Source organism: Ovis canadensis, chromosome 1 (genome assembly GCF_042477335.2).
Source record: "Ovis canadensis isolate MfBH-ARS-UI-01 breed Bighorn chromosome 1, ARS-UI_OviCan_v2, whole genome shotgun sequence".
NCBI lineage: Eukaryota > Metazoa > Chordata > Mammalia > Artiodactyla > Bovidae > Ovis > Ovis canadensis.
In genome coordinates this window covers 256983141-256992643 of record NC_091245.1, presented here as the reverse complement: position 1 = coordinate 256992643, position 9503 = coordinate 256983141, and the positions used below count along the sequence as shown (strand labels likewise).

Below are 9503 nucleotides of genomic sequence, written 5' to 3'. Positions count from 1 at the left end.
TAAGCATTGTTATAAACTATACAAATTAAAACAACATACAAAGTTCCCTTGTGGCTCAGCTGGTAAAGAATCTGCCTGCAATGCAGGAGACCAGGGTTTGATCCCTGGGTTTGGAAGATCTCTTAGAGAAGGGAAAGGCTACCCACTCTAGTACCGTGGCCTGGAGAATTCCATGGACTGCATAGTCCATGGGGTCACAAAGAGTAGGACACAACTGAGCTACTTTCACACACACACTCGCAAAGTCAGTCTGTTTTATATCAAATTTGGGTAACATGTGCTACTGAGTTAGTGCATGTAGACCTCAAACTTTCCTTATTATCTTGTGAATATGGAAATTTCTAAATTTCCGCATTATCTCATTAATATATTTACCTTCTTTGTATAAAAATGAACAGATGTGGGGCAAGGTCATTACATCATGGAAGTGCCAACGTTTTGATATATTTTACCAGTAAGGTAAGATGGGACATCTATGCCAATTTGTTGGGGAAAACTGAACATTAAAAAAAAAAAAAAGGACTACTCTCTACTCTGTGTTTCATGTTCTCACCATTTTCTCACTGTTTATGTTTTGATTGTACTTTTTACTCTGCTTCCTTGAACATCTTTTCAGGATAGCCTAAATAGTACTGCCCTTTTATTAAAATTGCGTATCACTGCCTCACTGATGTATTTAGTTTCTGTGAGTATATTGCCTATTATCACAATTCTCATTTCCCTCCCACCCTCCAAGTGTAGACTCCAGGAAGGAAGGGCCTTTGTTCTGTTTATGGCTACATCCAGAGTGCCTAGACTACTGTCCAGAATGTAGTAGGCACTTAACAAATTTTTTCTGAATGCATGAATAGAAGAATAAATGAATGAATGAAAATTAATCTGACTACTTTGAGATGTTAAGTGACTATGTGACAGAGACAGGTACTAAGATGCAGGAGAGTTTGTTTTTTTTTTTAATGATACTGCCAAACATCTCATAATGTTAGAACATATACTTGAAAAGTGTTTTCTATGATACAATTGTGGTTTTATATCAGCTGAAGAACCCATTCATCAACTCCCTCCAGCTTATACATTTACTACTTAAGGAACAGGGACAGTTCTTAGACATGGAGAGTAATTCAACTTTAGAATAAAAATATCTTGCCCCTTCTCTTTCAAACCTCTGGATGAGTTGCATTTAAGAGAATACTGATATCATGAAGTCAGATTTCAGGAATTTATATATGCCACTGTTACCTGTGTGAATCACAAGTTTTTCCCCCGTATTATATGGCCTAACAAGATGCAGACATAAGTGGAATGCTGAGACTACTCTAAGCATATTTGACTGTAAATATTAGTCAAAAAGCTTATTTTGAAGGCTGTGTTGATCTAAAGTACCTCATTTTTCTTAATAGCTAGTTTCAAATGTTATACATGTGAATGTATAAGAATCAGTTCATTCCAATCAAATAAACTAGGTCTGTTTCAAGTCAGAGTTCTTTCATAATTTGAGGAAAATAATGAATTCCACTGCTAAAAGAAATTATAATCTGAAAACAATGCCCTTACCATGCACAATATCCATTCTCCTGACCTGCAGCCATCACCTGCCCTAGAAGTCTCTGGGTGGAGTTTGAAGTGGTCCCTTGCCTGCTGGAATTCACTCATGGCACAACTCACTCATGGCACTGAAGTCCAGCTTTGTAGACAGGACCAGTCTCCATCCTTCCTCTTCAGCTCTAACCCACAGTAGTTAGAGCAGGATGAACGCCTCAGGCATGAGGCCAGGGGGAGCTAGTTACTCCGTCTCTGCCACTAACTAGTGGTGAGGAAGCAATTTCACTTCTCAAGCATCTGTTCCTTCATCTGGCAAAATAATGTTATTTCATAGGGCTGTGGTGAGAATTAAGCAGATAATGTGGGCAAAGCTTTTGAATAGAACTGGGGTGATGTTATTATATTTATTATTTTCATTATCATCATGTTTTAGTTCTTAGGTTCAAGGCTCTTAGGTTCTTATGTACATAAGGCACCTTGCTTCATGCCTATTTGACAGATGTATTCAGAAAGGCCAAGGATTATTTCTAAATAATATAAAGAATTATGAAATGGATTGCAGTATGAGCAATGTTCGTCATTTTGCAGTTGTTGAGCACATTGCTCCTGAAGGATGCTCTCCAGCCTTGGTGTTCCAGGTGGAAGGGAAGGGCCCAACCCTGAAAACCATCATCCCTGCTGATGCACATTTCATCCCCATCAGCATCTCTCACTGCTTACCTATGGACTTTTGAAGCAATAAAGCAAAAATATTCAAATGCTCTTAACTTAAAAATGCATCCAGAAGCATCCATATCCTGAGGTGGAAAGGAACTTAAAAAGGTCCTGTGTCCTAGTCCTGTCTCCTGGGAAAGGCACTTGAAAGGATTTTCTGGGCTTCCTAGCTACAAAGAGGACTTCTTAAATGGGGAATAGCATAGCGGAACCAGGTAATGCCCCTGAAAGCCATCCCAGGAGGTGACACTCTATGATCCAGCCTTAAGAAACCAGGACTGGGGGCTCCCCTGAAAGAGCCAGGCCCACTCCTGCCCACTACCCATCACTAAACTTGAGCTGCCTGGGATGTGGTACAGTTAGATGCACTTGTTCCTCTCCCCTCCACAGTGCTCCTGCTTTAGGGTCCCTCTGCCCCCATGCTGGGGTGAGCCAGGGTCACTTTAGGAGAACAGCCTTCTCAGGCTCCTGCCCTGGTCCTTCTCAGATCACTGCTGCCTGCTATCTCCCTGACCTGACCTTGCTGCCCACAAAATCACTGCCTCCAATAAGAGAAAGATGAGGAAGAAGCTAAGGGGTCTTTGAAAACCCCATGGCTCCTCCCACTGAGTAGTAATGCATCCACTCATACCCCCAGCCTTGACCTGTTGAGTACCCACTATACTCAGGCTCAGTGCCAGGCACTAGGCATTTGGAAAATGAACAAAGCAGAGCACCTTAATCAACCTACTCACAGTGTTGAGATGGGTACAGAGTACAAAACAAGAGGGAAGCATAGAGGCTGGGAAGGCTACCTGACCCAGTGAGATACTACCCAGGACATGGCCTGGCAGTGAGTGGAAAAACAGTTTCCCAAAGGAAAATCAGGATCCAACCTCAGGAGGGGAAATGGATGCTGAACTTACAGAAACATCCTACAAACACTCTTTACTGACACAGCTTGTAGGGCCTGTTCTGGACTCTGCCCTCACTTTGGAGTCTGGCAGACATGGTAGAAAAAGCCCTTCACTGGGACACTTTCCTTCTTGTACCATGTCCAGTGTGGCTAGCCCCTACATTTCATGTCACTCCCAGCCAAGCTGGTCATCTTTCCTGCTGCACTAAAGAAACACCCAATGGGGAGATGACCAGGAGCTATCTGAATAATGTCCACAAGTTCTTCTCAACTTCCTGTCTGGGCAATTTACTAGCAAGTATCCATGGAATAGATTTGGCACCTGGGATGTGGGAGGGGGCCAGAAAGAGGGAGGAAAGAAAATGCAACAAAACCCTAAAAGCCTGTGCTAATCATTAATTTCAACTTTCTGCGCAATCCATTCTCTGACAGGGAGGAAAGCCAGCTGACTGAAGTCTCACAAACTCATAGATGATGTGGGACTGAAAGAGGACCTTTGATATGTCCTACCCAAGCTTCTACCTGGCATACGGAATCCCCTCAGCAGGCTTCCTGATGGGGCCTTGAATACTTCCAGTGACAGAGGGCTCACCACCTCCAAAGCAACTTTTTCACAGCAGCATATCTTGAGCCAAGATCCATCACCCAGAAACTTCTAACACTGATCTTGGTTCTGCTCCCAGCATGGCCTGAGTCCTCTGGTCTTGCAGTAATTCCCCACTCCACCTCTGGCGCAGGTGCTACTGAGACAGAAATAAAGAGTGGCATCCAGGCAGATGCTTGTGAATGGCATTAGGCTTGACTCTGGGCCTTCCAGAGAAACTGGTCACAGACCGACCGGGACCCAGAACAGACCTTTGGCTTTTCCTCACCTTCTGGTTACAGCTGACAGTTTGGATCTTGATTGGCCTCTCGAAATCCGATTCTACTCTGAGTTTCCAATTCGACCTCAGCTTCTGCTGGCTCTATTCTGGCTTCACTGGGCCTAATCCTGCCTTGTTCTGTAGCTACAGAGGCTCCTGATCACTCACTGCTCCAGTCAGGAGCAGACTTCTCTGCCATCTGATGACAGGGCTTTCTCTGACTCATTCATGCCTCTGTGTGAATCTGAAGGCTCACATTCTGGATAGACATAGGCACTCCAAGACACATGACTTGGTGAGTGGAAAGTTAGCAGGACCTTAGTGCTCCCACATGCTTTGCCCCTTGGCAGAGGACAACCTGCTCAGCAGTGAGCAGCAGCCCTGTCTGACATCGCCCTGATTGGTACTGACCACACAGGGGTCCAGGCTTTCCCCATAGGGAAAGAACCCAGAGCTGACTTCCCTGCAGCCTTTAATCCACATCACCGTCCAAATCACCCCAAACTTGAGGTTTCTGAGAGCTAAAATCATCTCATAATGCTCACTCTGTTCAATAAATGCCTACCAAGCCAAAAGTTGAGTGACAAGAAGGAAAAAAGAAGAAACTCACTTTTCACCCCCAGATAGCACCATAAGACCTTGGGTCAGTAAGGATTTGCTGGTAAGTCAGCCCCGCCTCTTCAGCATGAGCTTCTTCACTCCAATGTTCCATCAAAACTCCCCCTTTTAAGGATTCCCTGTCTAGCGCTTTCTGCTTCTGCCCTGATGCGCATTAAATCAACCTGGGCTGTTACTGGAGAGGTGAGGGTGGAGATGGTCCCCCCTTCCTAGTGGAGAAGACACTCTTCCTTTGTAGATTTTCCCTTTCTCCTGCTGACCCAGAGCACTTTTTGGCCTTGACCCTAGCTGCACAGACAGCTGCTCAAATAAGAATGAATGATCACTTGCCAGGGAATCAATGAGCCCAGAGAAGAGCCCTAAGAAGGAAGCAGGCATCCCAGTCCTGCGACATGGGTCAGACACACTTCAGCACCCACACTGCTGACCGTTCCTCCTTTGGCCCTCTACACCTGCCCTCTGACCTCCGCCGCCCACCCCTCCACCCCTCACCAACCCCTGGCAGAGCACAGCGGAAGAACCCACTGACGCGGCACGGGAGGCTTGCTTTCCTGCAAATAGTGTTGGCCGCGCACAGAATTACACTGCCGAGGGGCAGGCAGAATGGATGGGGGAGTCTGACAGGCCCGGAGACCCCAGAGCAATTTCACTTGGTTTTGATTCATGGCTTGTCAAAGCGCTAACCAAATATTCCATTTTCATTTTCGCCCTCCCCTCTCTCCCATTGACTGGCATCATAATTGAAAACTCTGGCGTGAGGTGTCGGGGCCACCTTTCTGCAGGGCCCTCAATTCCACCTGCTCAGAACGTCTTGTGCCTCAGAGAGGAGGACAGAGGGGAAAATCAGCAAACAGATGGTGTGGGGATTAGATTCACATGGGCCACCCTCGGACGACTCTGTTATCTCGGCTTGAGCAACCTGGGACTCTCCAGCCCTCTGCTGTCTGCCTTTTGAGCTTATTCCTGCTTGTTTGCTCAACTGTAAAAAGGGTGCAGGGCCAGAAAGGTGGGCTGAGTTTGCAATCACTCTTTCCCTCCTTGTTTGAAGGCCTGCCAAGAGGCAAGCTGGCAAAAGGAGAGTTTTACAATAAAGGAGCAACCTGACTTGGGGAATTTTTAAATCTTCCTTTTCTCAAATAAATAGTTCATAAAAGGCTAACCCAAATGATAGTAACACCTAACATTTATTGAGCCCTTACAACTTTGCAGGAGCTGTTCTGAAATTTTTACATAAATGATTTCATTTTATTTTGACAAGAACACTACATGCCACTTCTTAGATGGGGCGCTGATAACAAGGGATGCTAAGAAGCTTGTTTGAGGTCAAACAGTTAAGAGTGATTAAAGAACACAATTTCAATATACAGCCAGCCATCTTAATCTGTATATCATGCTTCCCTGAGCTCAAAGATGGAGACCTAAAACAAACAGGTATATAGAGAGATGATAGCAATAAATTAGATGATAAATGGATACATAGATAGAAAATAGATTCATATATATATTATATATATATATGTAAAATAGCTAACTAGATGATATTTTTTATGGTAGTAAATACAAGAGTCTTTACCTGTACATTGAAGGTTGAGGGTGATAGAAGAATCCCAGTTGTCCTTGTCTGTTGGAGGTGGAATGGTTCAGCTACCCTAGTTCTAGGGTCCAGTTTGAAAAGGTGGGGAAGGAAGAGAAAGAATTAAAGGAGCTGAAGTTCTGAGTCTGTGTCATCAGAATGTGGTATACCTGTAGAAACAGGAGCTGTCCAGACCCTCTGCGCTCACTGTTGTGCTGTGACCTGGCCAGGTCAGCAACTGACACAGGAGTGAAGCGCAGGCTGGGCAAGCTTCAGCTGGAGAATGAGGAGCCTGGACAAGTTGGAATGCCAGCCAGTGGGGCACTCTGGCCTGGTGTGGGAATGGGTGACTGGAAGGCAGAGTGGAAATCTAGGCAGGACCAGACTTGGGAACCCTGTGCGTAGGATTCCAAGGGTACGAGATACCACACCCAGTGCAACCAACGTTCCTGTGAACAGACCTACAGTTGAGCTCCTGGAAGCACCCCAGGGCAGGACCCCAAATGTGTCTTTATCGGGCACCCCAGATGGTTCTGGTCATCAGACGGGCATGGAAACTTCAGAGGTAAAAAAATGAAGGTCTGAAAGAGCTTCTTTCTTCTCTCTGCCACTTCCCAGGCTGCCTGCCGCTAGCAGGTGATCGTACCACCAGCTCCTTCCTTGACCCACCCACACAGGCAGTCTGCTCACTCTCTGAGTTCAGGGCTTTAATAACTGGTTTCCCCAGAACCCTGAATCCAGCAAAGTTTAGGTTTGAAATTTCTTCTGCTTTCTGCCACAGTCCTGCCGCCTGGCGTGCAATCTGCCCCCAGTTCTTAGTCGTGACGCATGACTGAGCCCCATGATGCATCTACCTGCCCTCTGCTGCCTAGGTGCCTAGATGCCAGACACAGAGGCCACCTAGGGCTAGCTCCGAGACAGAAGAGTTTTTCCCTTTGCCTGTCAGAAAGACCACGCCCTGAATTATACTAGTGTGTACTAGTTGTTATTGCTGCTATAACTAATTCCCCAAAACTTAGTGGCTTAATGTACAAATTTATTATCCTAAGGTTCTGGAGGTCAGAACTCTGAAGTGGGTCTTACTGGACGAAAATCAAGGTGTCAGAAGCTCTGCATTCCTTCTGGAGGCTCTGCAAGAGGACTCGCCTTTGCCAGCTTCTAGAGGCCCCCATATTCCTTGGCTTGTGGCCATGCACTGCTCTCACCTTCACTCCCATTTTTATCTTCTCTCCCCCTGACCCTCCTGCCTTCTTCCTATCATGATCCTTGTGATTATACTGGACCCATTCAGATGGTTCAGGATCACTGCCCCATCTCAATATCCTTAATTTAGTGCTTGCTTCAGCAGCACATATACCAAAGTTGGAATTATACAGAGATTAGTATGGCCCCTGCACAAGTATGACATGGAAATTCATGAAGCGTTCCATATTTAAAAATAAAAATCCTTAATTTAATCACAGCTGCAATGTCCCCTTTGCCACAGAACGTGACATATGACTCAGCTGTGGACATGTATGAGGGACCATCGTATATTCTACCACAGGTTAATAATGTGCATATCACCTTCCCCTGGGTCAGCACAGGAAGTAGAGGCCCAAGCTTTGAGAACTGGGCACACACTTGGGAAGGCTACGCTGCCCAGGAGCAGAGCCCAAGCTATTCTTGGACTGAGAGTCCACTGAGTGAGACACCCAGGGAGCATGAGGGTGCGCTGTGGGGAGCAGATGTGTGCACGTGCATGTATATACTCACATCTGTGTGCACATGTGCATACATGGGTCAGAAAAGCAATTATTTGAGGCTCTGAAGGCAGTAAGTGCTAAAAACAGCAACCCAGAGAAAGAGCAAGGAGAAGGCGGCTTGGCGGCATTCTCTAATTATTTGGCATAATAAGAACGTGCATCTCAAACTCCCAAGACTCCTCACTGCCGAATTCATTTCTCCACGGAAGCCGAAGAATTCAAGAACGCTCTAGTGCTCGTTTCATAAGAAGAGGTCTGAGGAGAGCAAATTGCCTTCTGCTGTCTTGGGCTGCACTGGGAGGCAGACATGGTCAGCTGTTGCCCCCACAGCCTGACCCTCAGCCTCTGAACACAGATTTGCTGATCAGACCCCGAATGGCCCGGGCCTTTGCAAATAGGCTGTTTCACTCAGTGTGTGGAACATCTCTCTCTAAGCACACAGATGGGAAAGCCTCTCTGCAGAGGTGAGTCATTAATTCCCACCAGAGCAGTGAGATGCTAGGTGGAGGCCTCCAGGGCCCTGTGGGTGGGACCTGAGGACCACAGCAAGGGAGGAAAGCAGGAACATCTCAGAGAGAAGGGACCCCTCCCACCACAGGCCCAACTCCAGGAGGCGCCACTGACATTGTGGGGGCCTGGAGGGACAGAAGAGGCCTCTGTGAGGCCCATACAACACAGCTCTTTTTCTAGAGCCATCTGTTCAGGTTCCAGAGCAGGTGAGGTCCTGGCCTCAGCTCCAGAAGAGTGGCTGCAGGCTTCTCTAGGTCCCTGGTCTACCCAGCACTTGTGCAGTGAGAACAAAGACACCTCCTGGGGCTGTGATTTTCAATAATGCTTTCAAGAAAACATTCAAATAACCCAGCTAACAGCCTAAGCCCATCTGGGAGCCTACAGGATGGAGTGGGGACAATCTTCATTCTGTCTCAAATGATGGTAAATGCATCATCTTTCATTTCTGAGTAATTTTGTTTATTTTCCTCTTTGTGACTTTTTCACATTTAAGTCCACCATTTACCTCCTATTTTCCCATTAATTCTATTTCTTGCTTATCTTTCTCTCTCTGTCTCCCCTCCCCTTATTTCCCCTTCCTCATATTCCACAATTTCGTCTCAACTCTTAGAAATACCTCCTCTCCCAAGAGATTTCCCTCTTCTACTTCCAAACCATCCCCTAAATTCTTATTTTAATAAGCTCCCAACACTGATCTTCTTACAAATCATTCTTTGCCATTTTGCAATTGAACCAGTGTCTTGGTTAAAATGAAAATTTCCCAGGGCACACAATAAATAATAAAAAAGTAACATAATCGCAAGGGCTATGATTCTGAGCAGAAGGAAATCATGTGAAGCAGTTGAACTACATTTTGTGAATCAAAATGCAAAAATGAGGGGAGGCGGCAGGCCGGAGCCTGGCTCCGAAAGCCCTCAACAGTTCTGGAACCTCTGAACATTAGCTTTGTTGAGGGCACTGATCTTGGGAAAATAAACATCTCTTCTCACAGAGACCTACCCTTTGCAAGACGTTAGGAGCCAGTCTTGTAGAAAGAAGGAACC

At 46.0% G+C, this 9503-nt stretch overlaps 1 non-coding gene across 1 annotated transcript; it reads left to right on the top strand.

Annotated features, from left to right (window-relative positions):
* Positions 1-7537: 7537 nt before the first annotated feature.
* On the top strand, positions 7538-7641 carry LOC138431492 (U6 spliceosomal RNA). Its single transcript, XR_011253706.1, has one exon. It is a non-coding gene; the product is annotated as a U6 spliceosomal RNA (small nuclear RNA).
* The last annotated feature ends 1862 nt before the right edge of the window (positions 7642-9503 follow it).